The 17,276-nt window shown below is 49.5% G+C and overlaps 1 protein-coding gene across 1 annotated transcript in view; it reads left to right on the top strand.

Moving 5' to 3' along the window:
• LOC737328 (putative uncharacterized protein CXorf42) overlaps nucleotides 1–17,276 on the top strand; it is a 180,330-nt gene that overhangs the window by 153,273 nt on the left and 9,781 nt on the right. The window lies entirely within an intron of this gene.

Genomic DNA, 17,276 nt, shown 5'->3' with positions numbered 1-17,276 from the left:
CACTACAGCCTCCATCTTCTGGGTACCTAGATTCAGTAACAGTGTATCCACTTACAGACCTCCTCTCTTGCCTTTCCTCTTCCCACTATTTGCTGTGGGTTGGGCCTGCTGAGGTGCGCATGCCTCAGGGGCTTGGCCTTGCCTTGGGCACGGGAGAGCACGTGTTGGAGTGGGGGCAGTAGGACGGGGGGGGGGGGGAGTAGGGCGGGGGAGGGAGTAGGGCGGGGGGGCGTAGGGTGGAGGGGGGGAGTAGGGCGGGGGGGCCGGGGAGTAGGATGGGGTGGGTGTTTGCATCTATTGTGCAGGTACTCAGGAGTGCCTCAGCCTCCCGAGTACCTGGAACTACAGGTGCGCACCAGCACACCTGGGTAATTATTGTATTTTTAGTAGAGACACGGTTTCACCATGTTTGCAGGGCTGGTCTGGAACTGCTGGCCCCAAGTGATCCACCCACCTCGGCCTCCCAAAGTGCTGGGATTACAGGCGTGAGCCACCGTTCCCAGCTGCAGCCAAGATTTCTAAAATTGCAGGGCATCCTTCCTTTGCCTTTGGTTGTGACTGTGGATAGCGCAGCTTCTGCTATGTCTCTGGCTACAGACCCATTACAAATGCGCACTTACCTTCTGTGCTGAGCTGGTGCTGTGGACCTGCAGTGATTTCCCTTCTTTCCTGCTGCTGCATAGCCCTCTTTTCCTCTACTCCTGCCCTTTTCTACAGATATCTTTCTGAGCTCTTGTTTAGGAATAAATACATTTTATTTATTGTCAAATAAACACAGCCAGGACAGATTGAGTGCTCTAAGATTCTTCCTTTAAGAAGTGTTTTGTAGATACTGCAGGACTTGTTAATGTCCTGAATATAGAGAGTAGGTTTTAACCATAGAACCTATCCTCCATCGTTTGAGTGTCTCATTCTATTTTTGCTTGCACAATGACCCTTTTCATCAACCTTATTTTATATAAGAAATTAAACTAGTTTGTGGGCCCCTACATGTACTGTGGGTTCCGGTCACCCCAACGACTGATCCTAATGGATGAGTGCACGCATCATACCTCATGTTCCCAGAGGATGGGTAAGAAAACAGCTGGAAAATATTTGACCAATTCACGTTCAAAGAGATGGGAAGGGATGACGATCTAACAGCCTCTTTCTGATTTTAACTAAGATGTCTCCTCCTCAGGCTGGCTCTTCCTGGAGCTAAACTGCTGGAATCTGAAATTTTGCTTTGCTTCCTGTTGCTAGCTGGCTAATCTCACTTGATCACTCTCCGTTTGTGTTAGTTTTCTCATCTGTAAAATGGGAATAACAATGATAACTATCTCATGGGGTTTTCGCATAGATGGAGATGATTAAACATGCTGCCTCACATTTCCTGCTTCTGTCAGTTTGTATGTGTTTATTTACAAGGGTCCTTGAAAGAAGAGAGATGATGGCTATTCTCTGGCAGTGGGCAACAGGGGCAAGATGTTTTATTGTGAAAATAATGGTTCTGTAAGTCTTTTTGTACCTATATGTACTTCACTCAGTAAACCTTTGTTGGCTGCTGTGTTGACAGGGCCCTGTGGCAAGAAATGTGGGGATTGCCACAATGTCTGATCAATGCCTGACCATTGAGATGTAGGTTCTCATGGTGTAGTGGGATCGATAAGGAATCAGAGAGACTGATGGGGTTCAGGAGGATATTTATTATTTAGGTACACTGGCCCAGTAAGATTAACATCCAAAGAACTGAGCCCTGAACAAAGAGTTAAGTTACTTTTTAAGCATTTCGTGGGGCAGGGGGAAGCATATTGCAGAAGTGAGAAACAGAGACAGTTATTCAATTAATTGAGACATGCATTACATCATTTCTTACTTTTCAAGGAAAAGCATGTTTTATGACTTGAGTTTATCCGTCTAGTGAACTTGCAGCTGCACAGCTAGGGAAACAGGGTCTTCACAATGCCTGGGAAAGGAGGAGAGATAAGGCTCACTAGCCACAGAAAAACAGGCAGTTAATTTTTAAAGGACTCCAACTCTTTCTCTTTCTCAGGGGAATTGGGTTTTCTTACATACAACTGAGTTTCTGCTTACATATTCTTTTTTTTTTTAATTTAATTTTATTTTTATTGATCATTCTTGGGTGTTTCTCACAGAGGGGGATTTGGCAGGGTCATAGGACACTAGTGGAGGGAAGGTCAGCAGACAAACAAGTGAACAAAGGTCTCTGGTTTTCCTAGGCAGAGTGTTTGTGTCCCTGGGTACTTGAGATTAGGGAGTGGTGATGACTCTTAACGAGCATGCTGCCTTCAAGCATCTGTTTAACAAAGCACATCTTGCACCGCCCTTAATCCATTTAACCCTGAGTGGACACAGCACATGTTTCAGAGAGCACAGGGTTGGGGGTAAGGTCATAGATCAACAGGATCCCAAGGCAGAAGAATTTTTCTTAGTACAGAACAAAATGAAAAGTCTCCCATGTCTACTTATTTCTACACAGACACGGCAACCATCCGATTTCTCAATCTTTTCCCCACCTTGCCCCCCCTTTCTACTCCAGAAAACCGCCATCGTCATCATGGCCCATTCTCAATGAGCTGTTGGGTACACCTCCCAGACGGGGTGGTGGCCAGGCAGAGGGGCTCCTCACTTCCCAGTAGGGGCAGCCGGGCAGAGGCGCCTCTCAGCTCCCGGACTGGGTGGCTGGCCAGGCAGGGGGCTGACCCCCCCATCTCCCTCCCGGACAGGGCGGCTGGCCAGGCGTGGGGCTGACGCCCCCACCTCCCTCCCGGACGGGGCGGCTGGCTGGGCGTGGGGCTGATTCCCCCACCTCCCTCCCAGACGGGGCGGCTGGCCGGGTGGGGGGCTGACCCCCCCACCTCCCTCCCGGACGGGGCGGCTGGCCGGGCGGGGGGCTGACCCCCCCACCTCCCTCCCGGACGGGGCGGCTGGCCGGGAGGGGGCGCTGACCCCCCCACCTCCCTCCCGGATGGAGCGGCTGGCCGGGCGGGGGGCTGAGCCCCCCACCTCCCTCCCGGACGGGACGGCTGGCCGGGCAGAGGGGCTCCTCACTTCCCAGTAGGGGCGGCCGGGCAGAGGCGCCTCTCAGCTCCCGGACCGGGTGGCTGGCCAGGCAGGGGGCTGACCCCCCCATCTCCCTCCCGGACAGGGCGGCTGGCCAGGCATGGGGCTGACGCCCCCACCTCCCTCCCGGACGGGGCGGCTGGCTGGGCGTGGGGCTGATTCCCCCACCTCCCTCCCAGACGGGGCGGCTGGCTGGGTGGGGGGCTGACCCCCCCACCTCCCTCCCGGACGGGGCGGCTGGCCGGGCGGGGGGCTGACCCCCCCACCTCCCTCCCGGACGGGGCGGCTGGCCGGGCAGAGGGGCTCCTCACTTCCGAGTAGGGGCGGCCGGGCAGAGGCGCCCCTCACCTCCCGGACAGGGCGGCTGGCCGGGCGGGGGGCTGAGCCCCCCACCTCCCTCCCGGATGGGGCTGCTGGCCAGGTGGGGGGCTGAGCCCCCCACCTCCCTCCCGGACGGGGCGGCTGGCCGGGCGGGGGGGCTGACCCCCCCCACCTCCCTCCTGGACGGAGCGGCTGGCCAGGCGGGGTGCTGACCCTCCCACCTCCCTCCCGGACGGGGCGGCTGGCTGGGCAGAGGGGCTCCTGGCTGGGCAGAGGGGCTCCTCACTTCCCAGTAGGGGCGGCCGGGCAGAGGCGCCCCTCAGCTCCCAGACCTGGTGGCTGGCCAGGCAGGGGGCTGACCCCCCCATCTCCCTCCCAGACGTGGCGGCTGGCCGGGTGGGGGGCTGATCCCCCCACCTCCCTCCCAGACGGGGCGGCTGGCCGGGCGGGGGGCTGACCCCCCCACCTCCCTCCCGGACGGGGCGGCTGGCCGGGAGGGGGCACTGACCCCCCCCCACCTCCCTCCCGGACGGAGCAGCTGGCCGGGCGGGGGGCTGAGCCCCCCACCTCCCTCCTGGACGGGACAGCTGGCCGGGCGGGGGACTGACCCCCCCACCTCCCTCCCGGACGGGACGGCTGGCCGGGTGGGGGGCTGACCCACCCACCTCCCTCCCGGACAGGGCGGCTGGCTGGGCAGAGGGGCTCCTGGCTGGGCAGAGGGGCTCCTCACTTCCCAGTAGGGGCGGCCGGGCAGAGGCGCCCCTCAGCTCCCGGACGGGGCGGCTGGCTGGGTGGGGGGCTGAGCCCCCCACCTCCCTCCCGGACGGGGCGGCTGGCCGGGCAGGGGGCTGACCCCCACCTCCCTCCCGGACGGGGTGGCTGCCGGGCGGAGACGCTCCTCACTTCCCAGACGGGGTGGCAGCCAGGTGGAGGGGCTCCTCACTTCTCAGATGGGGCGGTTGCCAGGCGGAGGGTCTCCTCACTTCTCAGATGGGGCGGCCGGGCAGAGACGCTCCTCACCTCCCAGACGGGGTCGCGGCTGAGCCGAGGCGCCCCTCACATCCCAGACGGGGCGGCGGGGCAGAGGCGCTCCCCACATCTCAGACGATGGGCTGCTGGGCAGAGACGCTCCTCACTTCCTAGATGGGATGGCGGCCGGGACGAGGCGCTCTTCACTTCCCAGGTGGGATGGCGGCCGGGCAGAGACGCTCCTCAATTTCCAGACTGGGCAGCCAGGCAGAGGGGCTCCTCACATCCCAGACGATGGGCAGCCAGTCAGAGACGCTCCTCACTTCCCAGACAGGGTGGCGGCCGAGCAGAGGCTGCAATCTCGGCACTTTGGGGGGCCAAGGCAGGCGGCTGGGAGGTGGAGGCTGTAGCGAGCCGAGATCACGCCACTGCACTGCAGCCTGGGCACCATTGAGCACTGAGTGAATGAGACTCCGTCTGCAATCCCGGCACCTCGGGAGGCCGAGGCTGGCGGATCACTCGCGGCTAGGAGCTGGAGACCAGTCCGGCCAACACAGCGAAACCCCGTCCCCATCAAAAAAACACGAAAACCAGTCAGGCGTGGCGGCGCGCGCCTGCAATCGCAGGCACTCGGCAGGCTGAGGCAGGAGAATCAGGCAGGGAGGCTGCAGCAAGCCGAGATGGCAGCAGTACAGTCCACCTTTGGCCCGGCATGAGAGGGAGACCATGGAAAGGAGAGGGAGAGGGAGACGGGAGAGGGAGAGGGAGAGGGAGAGGGAGAGGGAGACGGGCTCTGCTTACATATTCTTTAATTTCTTTTAATTCCTATTTCCATTCCCCGCTTTGGTGCTTTTTATAACAAAGGTGTTAATAGAAAGCACCACTACTTGCCACCTCTTCGCGGAGCTGAGCTGCTTCTACTGGCAGTGGCTGATATTTGGTTAATGCCATCAACTGTGCGGTAGTGTGTCAGGTTACTATTGCCTCTATAGTTGACTGAGTACTCCTAATAAGCAGGCGTAAAAGGCAAGGGAGGATGAGGCAGTTGCCAAGAATAAGCAAGAACCTACCAATGAGGGTTTTGAATCCTCCAAAGGCTGAGAACCATCCTCCAAACAAGGAATCCAGGGACCACCCGGATCAAGTCTGAACTAGAACATGGGCCAACTCGCGCATTCTAGCTGTGATTTCCATAATAGCTTGGCCATTATCATCGATTTCTAGGCAACAGTTGGTTAAATTAAATTTTCTACATACTCCTCCTTCTGAGGCTAAGAGGTAATCCAAAGCTAATCTATTTTGATGTATAGCATTTCTTATTTGTGTTGCTTGTATTGCCAATAAACCTAGTGCCCTTGGTGTTTCATTGGTTACAATTTCAAGGACTACCTACAACCTTATGATGCAGTTGAGCATATAGATTGGGGTGCAATATCCCCATGAACCGTCTTGCACCCAGATAGCTGGCTTATAATATTTAATGATTCTTTCAGGAGACCATTCATTATCTTTTCAGTCTCCTATGTCCACATCTTTTTGACATTTGTGTCTATTTTTGTGATTATGCTTCTTCTAGTTCTTCTTTTATTTTCATCATAAACTGGATATCCTAAGAGTTCCTCTTGCTTTAGAGGAATTAGAAAGAAGGATGGCTTGATTGTTCCTAACACACATGCCCCTGTCCATTTAGCCGGCAGTTGCTGATATACCCATGCTTCACAGACCCATTATAGGCCAGAGGATGCCTTCCAAGCATTTGGAGCCTCTAGCTGATTCCAAGTGTGGCTTAGAGTAGAGAATCAAGAGAAAGGGTTTGGACCTGGTAAGTAGGAGTCATTCTGGGCATTTCTCCATAGAGTTTTGTTTTTAGTCTCATCATAATGCTGTTGCCCTAGGCAGGTTGTTTCTCCTGCTGCCTCTGTGAAAGCCTTTCCCCATCGGGTGATACAGTACTTTTTAATTACGGAGGTTTTTAACAACCAAACACTGGCTGAGGCTGTTGGTTCACTGGCAGGGTTAGGCAAAGTGAAGTTACTTTGTGGCATTAATTCCTTTGCCTCCCATGGCCACTGGTCACCCATATTAGTTCCTCCACATACATAGCATGAGGAAATTCCTAAGCTGCCAGTTATGTTTTCAGCTAGTTGAGCAAATATGTTTTTGGGTGATGGGGGAAGCTCAGGCACTGGCTGATCAAAATGCTTATAGAATGACTTATGGACCCAGAATTGGGGGATTGGACACATTTGAGTCCTTCTAGTCTTTTTGACAATCAGTAGTGGAACTCCAAGGCCTGCTTCTTGTCTATCAACTCATAATAGTGCTGCCTGCCCTGTAGACCAAAAAGGTAGCTCTGGCTTTAAGATAGTAAAATTTAAAGAATTGCATGTCCTTGTCTTACAATTTAGTTTGACTGACATACTACTTAGCAGAGCAGTCCATCCTGAATATAAGTGTTGGAGCTGTGTTAGCGTAGACCACTGAATGTTACGGTCCGGGCATCCGATTTGTGGTTCTCCATACAGATGTTTAGGGCTGTTCCTGCTCAGCCTCTCTTGTGTTAAACCATTGCAGGCTGCTTCTGTTTTTTTTAAGATTATGAACATATGCGGCATGGCAGGCATCAAAGTACAAGGAACTACGCCTTTTATAGGAGGGAGGGGCTTCTTTGGTTCGAGCTATAAGCTCTCCTTCTTTTTCTCCCTCTGATTTAATATGTACCTCAAACCAGAATTCATAAGGTAAGAGTTTAGGGTCATAACCTACATATAGCTGATTATTTCCTGGGTCACAGAATGAATAGGTGGTCTGGTTGTATGTGCAGATTCCTAACTTGGTTCCTGTACATTCATAGTAGGTATGGTACAGTAGAGTTTTAACTATGGTGTTTCTTACCCAGGTAGTGTGTACACAGTATGGGCATCTTTCTAGAGATTTCTCCTTTTTTAGTATAGGCAGAAATGGTAAGAACATTAGTGTATATAATAGAAACATGCTTACACTACACATGGGCATGGCAAACCTTCCTCTGGGCATAGACATTTGCAGCATTTGCAGTAATAACATAACATAATAACCAGTATTGACAGAATTATAGCTAGGCTTATAAATTGTATCCACATTTGCTTACCCGGAGATGGTCCTTTTAGCTTCGGCTGTGCATAGACTAGTCAGCTTCCGGGCTGTGATTAGAGCAGAGCTTGCAGGATTCTCAAGCTTCACCTGTGCGTAGACTGACCAGCCTCTGGTGTGGTCAGAGCAGGGCAGTTGTCCTTCTTACCGGTAGTTGGGTTTTGCCATAGGACTGTTCGGGTGGGGCAATCTGGGTCTTGTTGGCTAGTCCACTGGTCGTCATGGGGAGTCACTGCTGCCGCTGGTTTTAGCCAGCTATGGTGAATCCAAGGTGTGACACCTGCAACTTTAACAGCAGTGGGAGTAGACATGATCACAATATGGAGCCCATCCTATAAGGGCCCCAGGGTTGTTGGATTCCACCTTGTTTTTCTTTTTTTTTTTTTGAGATGGAGTCTTGCTCTGTTGCCCAGGCTGGAGTGCAGTGGCGCAATATCGGCTCACTGCAAGCTGTGCCTCCCGGGTTCATGCCATTCTCCTGCCTCAGCCTCCCAAGTAGCTGGGACTACAGGTACCCACCACCATGCCTGGCTAATTTTTTGTTTTCGTATTTTTAGTAGAGACGGGGTTTCACCGTGTTAGCCAGGATGGTCTCATTCTCCTGATCCCGTGATCTCCCCCCCGCCGGCCTCCCAGAGTGCTGGGATTACAGGTGTGAGCCACCACGCCCAGCCTGGATTCCACATTTTAACCCAGACAGAATCCCCGGTTTATGTGGATGCACTGGGTCTGTTAGACTTAAAGGTATCCTTTCACTTACCCAGCCTTGCACCTCCTGCATTGCCACTCCTAAAGCCTGCATCTGTCTTCTAAGGGTTAGCTCTCCTAACTCCTTTAACTACCCTCTAATTTGATTAATGATTGGGGGTGGCCTTCCAAATAATATTTCATAGGGTGAATACCCAATTTGTTCTGTAAGTGTACACCTGACCTGGAGGAGGACCATGGGCAAGACCTGATCCCATCGTAAGTGAGTTTCCTGGCAAAACTCTTTTAGTAGCTGTTTGAGTGTCTGGTTCATCCATTCCGCCTTCCCTGAACTCTGTGGTCAGTAGGCTGTGTGCAGTTTCCATTTGATCTTTAAAAGCTGAGTCAGCTGTAGTACTACTTCTGCCACAAATGCAGGACCATTGTCTGATCCTAGGGTTAAAGGCAATCCAAACCTTGGTATGATGTCTTTTAGTAGCACCTTTGTCACCTCTCGTGCCTTTTCAGTCCTGGTGGGGAAGGCCTCAACCCACCCTGAGAAGGTGCAAAGAAACACTAGCATATACCGGTAACCTCCTGCTCAAGGCAACTCGGTAAAGTCTACAAGCAGGTTCTCACAAGGCACAGCTCCCATTCCCTGAATTCCTGGGGGTCGAATAGGTCCTTGTTTTGGCTTATTCCAGACACAGGATAGACATTATTCGCAAACAGCATGGGTGATGGCAGAGAGCCGTGGCACATAGAAGTGTTGACCTATCAAAGTCTCTAGTTTCCAGTGTGTGTTCTTTGATGGATCTGCTTCACAAACCTTGAGGCTATTGTCTCTGGGATGTCTAGTCTCCCATCAGAGAACAGCCACCATCCACCTTTAATATATTTCCCTGTTTCCAGAACAAAACAAGCTTTTTCACTCGAAGAGTAAGGGGGTACCTCTAGCAAAGGGGGCTCTATAAGGAGAGGCATTGCTAGAGTTCTTTCTTCAGGTGAAGCCTTGCTCATTGCTGCCTGCCGAGCCTCTTGGTCTGCCTTTCTGTTGCCCTGCACCTCATAGCTTTTCCTGATTTGGTGTCCTTTGCAATGAATGACAGCCACCTTCTCCAGAGCCCATACGGCTTCCAATAATTGCAAAATTTCCTCTTTATTTTTTATTTCTTTTCCTTCAGTAGTCAAAAGTCCTCTCTCTTTGTGTATTCCCCCATGGGCGTGCAGGGTTGCAAAAGCATATTTTGAGTCAGTATATATGTTTACTTTCTTCCCCTTGGCCAATAACAGTGCTCTGGTTAATGCTATTAATTCAGCCTTCTTAGCGGAAGTCCCAGAAGGTAAGGCTTGAGCCTCAACCAGTGAGTGTTGGGTCACTACTGCATATCCTGCATATCTCACCCCATCTGTTATGAAACTGCTACCATCAGTGAAGTATTTAACATCTGGGCTCTCCAAGGGGGAATCTCTGAGGTCTTCCTGGCTCGGGAACACTTTGTCCACCATATTTATGCAACAGTGGGGAAGGTCCTGCCAGGAGTGAGGCAACCCAGCATCCTTCCAATCGGGTTCCTCCACAGGCAGCAGGGTAGCTGGGTTCAAGGTATTTACATTCTCTAGTGTTATCTGGGGATTTTCACATAGAAGCCCTTGATACTTTAGCATTCTAGAGTTGGACAGCCAACCATATCCTCTTTGCTCCATTAAGGTGACTACGGCGTGTGGCACTGAACTATTAACTTCTGACCTAGGGCTAGCTTGTTGGCATCTTCTATAAGGATTGCGGTAGCTGCCAATGCCCTGAGGCAGTGGGGCCAACCTAAAGCCACCAAGTCCACTCTTTTGGATAAGTATGCTACCGGCCGATGCCAAGAGCCCAAGAACTAAGTTAAGACTCCAACTGCCATTCCTTGACATTCATCCACATACAAAAAAAAGGGCTTTTTTACATTTGGCAACCCTAGTGCCGGGGCCTTGATGAGAGCTTCCTTTATATCCTTGAAGGCCTTTTCCTGTTTCTTTTGCCATAGGAGGGGCTCTCTTTCCTTTCCTTTTATAGCCTCATACAAGGGCCTTGCTATGAGGGAGACGTTTGGAATACAGATTCGGCAGAATCCTGCCACGCCTAGAAATTCCCTGGCCTGGTAACTGGGGTGGGCAGTGCACATACAGCCTCCTTGCGTGCACTTAAGCCTGCGCTGGCCTTGGGATACCATGAATCCTAGATATCCTACCTCCTGAAAACAGACTTTTGCCTTGTCCTTGGACACTTTATAACCAGCTTCACACAGCAGGTGAAGAAGCCTCTCTGTTCCTTGGAGTGATTCCTCCCTCGTGGGGGCAGCAAATAGGAAATCATCAATGTGTTGTAATAGCACATAATTGTCACTAGGTGGCGCAAAAGCCTCAAGATCTGTAGCCAAGGCCTCCTCCAAAATGGTAGAATTCTTAAACCCTTATGGCAGCCTTGTCCAGGTATATTGCGATTGCCCCCACTGACTTTGGGGAGCAAGCTTCAAACAAAAGAAGGCATCCTTTAAGTCCAGACATGTGAACCAAGTGGCATCAGCAGGAATCTGTCCCAACATTGTGTATGGGTTGGGTACTGTTGCATGGATAGCGACAGTGGCCTTGTTTACCACCCGGAGATCCTGCACTGGCCTGTATTCCCCATTTGATTTGTGCATGGGTAACAGAGGAGTATTCCATGAGGACTTGCATTTTACTATAATCCCATGTGTATAAAGCCGATTCAGATGCTTTTGTTATTCCATCAATTGCCTCCCTGGGTAGTGGGTATTGACGGACTCATACCGGGGCAGCATGAGGGTTAAGCTCTGCTACCACTGGGGTCTGTTTGCAGCAAGTCCAGGGTATTATCCTCGGCCCATACACCTGGTACCTTGAAAAGCATCCCCCATATATTGTGTAGGTCGGTTCTGGTGACCTTCTGGCACACGGTTCACACAGCCACCATTCCTCAGCCCTTGGGACAGTTGGAGTTCATACCATTGCCTTGGACTTTCCAAACTCCAGTGTCATATTCCCTTTAGGTGTAAAGAAAATTTCTGCCTGCAGTTTCTGGAGTAAGTCTCCCCCCAGCAAGGGCACTGGACAATTTGGCATATACGGAAACTCATGCTGCACTTCTTGTCCCCCATTAACACATCTCCTGGATTTACAAAAAGGTCTCTTTTCTTTGGCCCCAGTAGCCCCTACAATAGTAGCACAGTTCTTTGTGGGAAGGCTAATTGGGTGAGTTACCACAGAGAAATCAGTACCAGTATCGACCAAAAAATTAATTAACTGGCCCCCTACTTCCATAGAGATTATAGGCTATGCAGGGCCTAAAAAGATGGAGCCCGGTCTGTCTCAGTCCTCAAAATTCTTGGCCCCTGCTAAGCCAATCAGATCAGGATCTGCCCTTGATGCACCATGACTAGCAACCGAATAATGCACTTGGGTGTTAGACCATTGACCATCATTTCCATCCTTTTCCTTTTTGGGTCACTCATCTTTCCAGTGGCCCATTTTCCTGCACTTTGCACATTGGTTCCTGTCCAACCAAGACTGGCTTTCCTCTCCTGATCTTGTCTGCCCCCTTCCTCGACCTCTGCCTTGGCCACGCCCTCTAGCAAATTCAGGGTTACTTTCTGCTAGTGCAGCAGCTATAAATTGAGCCATCTCTGTTCCTATATCTGGTTTTTCTTTCTTCCTTTGGTTGGGGTGCCTGAGCCACTAATGCCTTATAATATCTCTTTAGACAGGGCTGTAGACACTTGGGGTGAGTTTGTGCTACATTGAGCCAAGAGTCTATATAGGGAAACTGGTCTGGGTATCCTGGTTGTCTTCCAACTCCAGTGACCACGTTAAACACACGGCCAATTAATTTTCTGTCTATTGTACCTTCAGAGGGCCACCCCACATTGAAAGCAGGCCAATCTATTTCACAGTATGTCCTTAACTTTTGAGCATCCAGTTTCATCCCATAATCACCTCTAAATCCTTTTTTAAAATTCTTTATCACGCACTCCAAAGGAGTTGGCTTCGACACTTTTCCTCCCATTTCCTCCCTTGCAGTGCACTTTCCCTCTCACTTTCACTCTCAGATCCACCAGACCAGGTCCTTTTATGGGAGTTTCAGACACTGCTTAGCCAGGAATGTGCCTTCCCCTGTCACAGCCTGCTGTGGCTGTGAAACTGGTCCCATTGGCCGTATGTGGCATCCTAGGTCTGATTTCTTCCACGCTCACCTTGGAGTACACAGCCTGCCCTAAGGGATCTGTGCCTCCTCACGTTACTCCCCGCATTGGCCTCTCCCAAGACCATCTCTTTCATACACTTTCACACACCTCCCCTGCCCAGGACTCCTCATCAGACGAAACGAGCCTCTCTCATGTCCTGGGTGGGTTCACACACACCCACACACTCCCAGTTCCTGTCTCCAGATCCAGTAAACCACTTTCACTTTGTTAATGGGGACACGAGGTTCATCCAAATTAGCAAGCCTCTCCTGCCACCCCCAGCTGCTCTGGGTTGGATTAGTGGTCATTCCCTGGGAGGTGATCATCCTTATGGGACAGGCTTCCCTGCCTTAGGCACTTGCTCCTTACTACAGTTCCTGAAGTGCTGGCATCGTCCTGCAGCCCTGTTCCTGGTTCTGTTGCATTGCCGGGCAGTCTGCTGGGATGTGGGGAGAGCCAGTCTCTGTCTGGGTGAAGCTCCCCTGTGGCGCGCCTTGGATGCTGGGTCTCCCCAGCCCTGGGGCTCTAGTCCCCCAGGCAAATGAGACAGTAAATCTGTTGTCTCCAATCCCAGGCGAGTTCCCAGAAATGTTACGAGATTTTTAAGGAATCAGAGAGACCAATGGGGCTCAGGAGGATATTTATTAATTATTTAGGTGCACTGGTCCAGTCGGATTAACATCCAAAGGACTGAGCCCTGAACAAAGAGTTAAGTTACCTTTTAAGCATTTCGTGGGTGGGGGGAGATCTGTGCAGAGGAAAGTATACTACAGAAGTGAGAAACAAAGGCAGTTATTCAATTGAGACATGCATTATATCATTTTTTACTTTTCAAGGAAAAACATGTTTTGCAACTTGAGTTTTTCTGTCTAGTGACCTTGCATCTGCACAGCTAAGGAGACAGGGTCTTCACAATGCCTGGGAAAGTGGGAGAGATAAGGCTCACTAGCCACAGAAAAACAGGCAGTTAATTTTTAAAGGACTTCAGCTCTTTCTCTTTCTTAGGGGGAATTGGGTTTTCTTACATACAACTGAGTTTCTGCTTGCACACTCTTTAATTTCTTTTAATTCCTGTTCCATACATACACTGGAATATTCTTTTGGAATGTGTTCTTCCTTTTCTTTCTAAGGGATACAGGCACAGAAATTTGTGGCCTATAGCTGACTGTCCTGTTGAGAATTACTGAACTGAACTGAGCTGGTTGAGAACTTTGTTATAACTTTCACATTTTATTGCACTTTTGACAAAGGGCAAAAGAAAAGTTAAGTTCTGTGTAGAATAAACCCAAAGCTATGTTTGCATAATCTTATCAGTTGTTTTGTATGTTGGCAGATACTATCTTTACTTTCAGAAAACACAGAGAGATCAATTATTATACTTGATCTACAGAGTGCTCAGATAATATAATAAAGTAAGTATGTGATTTCTACTATGATCCCAAAGAATTATATTCACAAAGGCAGTAGATAAAAGATAGGGAAAACAATGAGAACATCCAGTATTACTTATACAAGAAAACAATATGATTTCCCATGTGTTTAAGAGTTTCATTGGGCCGGGCGCGGTGGCTCACGCCTGTGGTCCTAGCACTTTGGGAGGCCGAGGGGGCGGATCACGAGGTCAGGAGATTGAGACCATCCTGGCTAACACGGTGAAACCCCGTCTCTACTAATGGTACAAAAAATTAGCCGGGCGTGGTGGCGGGTGCCTGTAGTCCCAGCTACTCAGGAGGCTGAGGCAGGAGAATGGCGTGAACCTGGGGGGTGGAGTTTACAGTGAGCCGAGATCGCGCCACTGCACTCCAGCCTGGGCAACAGAGTGAGACTCCATCACACACACACACAAAAAAGAGTTTCATTGATACATTATGTGCATCTTCTTTTGTGCCACTTACCACATGGTTACATGGAGGAGTGTTTTGTTTAGCATATACATTTTCCTTCTCGTGCTAATGTATTTTGTTTTTAGAGGCTAAAAAGCAGTCAAGGTCCAGGGAGCCCACTCTTTTCTTTTACCTTACAGACCTTGGTGTTTGGGGTGGGTCTATAGGGTAATCATAGAGTTTTCAGGCTAAGCCTGTAAGAGTGGTCCACCGTAGATATGACCTTGGACCTGACTGGAAAAGAGAAAAACATCAACATCACCATCAGATATTCAGCCATTAGAGGAACAGCTTTGCCACAGTACTTTAGTTCTGCACAAGGCACTATTCAATGAGGCAGTCCACTGTGTGGCAAACACACCTGTTCAAGTGAGGCTGGATTGTTCTGAGAGGTCTTAAGATTTCATGACTCTCAAGGATCTGCCCACCTGGGACTGACCAGCACAGTACTCAGGGTCTATGGACTTCAATGTTGGAGGATGGACCTCAGCTTGGTAAAATCCTGGGCTATAACCACCTCCTCTTGTAACCAAAAAGCAGGTTAATTGGACTTAGAGTCCAATTAACAAGAGCAAGGCCTTGTACAAGAAAAGTGAATTTATTTCCGAAGCTAGCTAGGGGAAGGGGCATAAAGTGTCTTGTTTTAAATGTGATGCTTCACCTTTGTAGCAAAAGTGAAATCTTTTCTAAGTTGACCAGAGAAGTGAGCAAGGGCAGGGGGTCTCCCTGCTACCCTGGTTTCTTATCTACCAGACAGTTGAGTTGGTGCCTTTCTGGGCAGAAATAAGTTGTAAAAGTGGCTAAATGGAAAGCATGCCCTCCTGAGGTGACCCTCTGGAGGTGGGATTTCTGTGGGGACATGCTTTGATCTGCACTTCAACTATCAACTCTAGAGGAGAGCTCCATCTTGGGGCACACAGATGAACTTGCGCTGTAGGGAAAGTCTGGTGACTGGGAGGAGAGAGGTTATTTTGCATTTCAAAAAGGGCTAAATAGGAAGCAGGGGGAAAGGAGAAAGGAGAAAAGAACAGAAAAAAATAATTAAACTACCACTTAGAAAAATGGGGGTACTTGGTTACACTCTTATTTCTGAGGTCAGTCTGGTGCCCTTTATCTTGAAAGGATTTAACTTCGGCTATAGTTGCTTAGAACTTACTAAATCTAACTTTGAATCATATTTTAAGTTAGAAAGTATTTTGCTGTCCTCTGCTTGGCCTTTCTAGTTATCTTCTCACATGAACATGCTTTATCTTTCCAACTAGGTTGTGAGGATGGAAACATTAGTTCATTCAGCTTTTCTTCCCCATAGTGCCAGACACCTAGGTACTTTAAAGGTGTTGACAAGCTATCTACTGGCTGAGTGGCTTATTTGAGAAAAATACAATGTCAGAATTTCACCTGCACTTCATTGCTGGGAGCCATCAGCTTGCTAGACGTAGACATGAAGAGGAGAAAGCATGAAGAGAATGGGCAAGGGGGAGGAGGGAATGAGGGAAGAAGATAACTAAGGGATGGTGTAATAGGGAGGGCAGAGAAGAGATGGGAGAAATTGAGTTGTATGACTTCAGAGCAAGTGTCCTTAAACATAGGGCATATTAGGAAAGACTATGCCCCCTTAAAGTTTGGATGGAACCTAAAATCTGTACACTTGTCAGCTAAATTGGTCTCCTTTGATAATATTGGCAACATGTGTCACGAAGATTAGACACAGAAATTGAAGAGATTGTAAGAAGTGTGCAGAAAATATTTCCATGGAAGATCCAGCCTAGTTGGCAGCCTCAGGTAGGATCATAATTGAAATGCTAGAATGTTACAGTAGGCATTGTTCCAGGGCTAAAACTTGTTATTCATAACTTCAACTCTAATTTTATTCACTTGAATTTTCAGAGTGCAGCTGTAAGGGGCCACAAAAGGTTCCCTGGCTTAGTTGCTATTCTGTAATTACATGTAAAGCCCTGATCAACTTCCCTAAAGCCTGTGCAAGGCTTTTCTTTCTTTCTTTTTTGTTTTTTGTTTTTTTTTTTTTTTTTTTGAGACACAGTCTCGCTCAGTCGCCCAGGCTGGAGTGCAGTGGCTTGATCTCCGCTCACTGCAAGCTCCGCCTCCTGGGTTCACGCCATTCTCCTGCCTCAGCCTCCCAAGTAGCTGGAACTACAGGTGCCTGCCACCACGTCCAGCTAATTTTTTTTGCATTTTTCTTTTTTAGTAGAGACTGGGTTTCACCGTGTTAGCCAGGATGGTCGCGATCTCCTGACCTCGTGATCCGCCCACCTCGGCCTCCCAAAGTACTGGGATTACAGGCGTGAGCCACTGCGCCCGGCCTGTGCAAGGCTTTTCTTGAGAGCATGTGCTGAGACGATTTTTTATTTCAAATCACAGAATTAAGAATTATGTCATTGGTTAGAAGGGTAGAGCATAACTTACATTAGTATATTTGCAATGACGTATTTGCTTTCCTGAGGTAGTGTGAGGAATAAGAAGGCAATAGATATTCATATTTCTGAGTGTACTTTTATAAAGTGAAACACTTTTGAAACTCACTGTTTAAACAATAACAAAAAACAAATATTGTATGTTCTTACTCATAAGTGGGAGCTAAGCTATGAGGATGCAAAGGCATAAGAATGATACATTGGAGTTTGGGGACTCGGAGGAAAGGGTGGGAGTGGGGTGGAGGACAGACTACAAACTGGGTTCGGTGTATACCGCTTGGGTGATGGGTGCCCGAAAATCCCACAAATCACCACTAAACAGCTTACTCATGTAACCAGATACCACCAACTTGTTATTCGTAATTTCAACTCTAATTTTATTCACTTGAATTTTCTAAGTGTGCAGCTGTAAGGGGCCACAAAAGTTTCCCTGGCTTAGTTGCTATTCTGTAATTATATGTAAAACCCTGATCAATTTCCCTAAAGCCCATGCAAGGCTTTTCTTGAGACCATGTGCTGAGACAATTTTTTTATTTCAAATC

Source organism: Pan troglodytes, chromosome X (assembly GCF_028858775.2).
Source record: "Pan troglodytes isolate AG18354 chromosome X, NHGRI_mPanTro3-v2.0_pri, whole genome shotgun sequence".
NCBI lineage: Eukaryota > Metazoa > Chordata > Mammalia > Primates > Hominidae > Pan > Pan troglodytes.
This window is presented reverse-complemented; position numbering and strand designations above follow the sequence as displayed.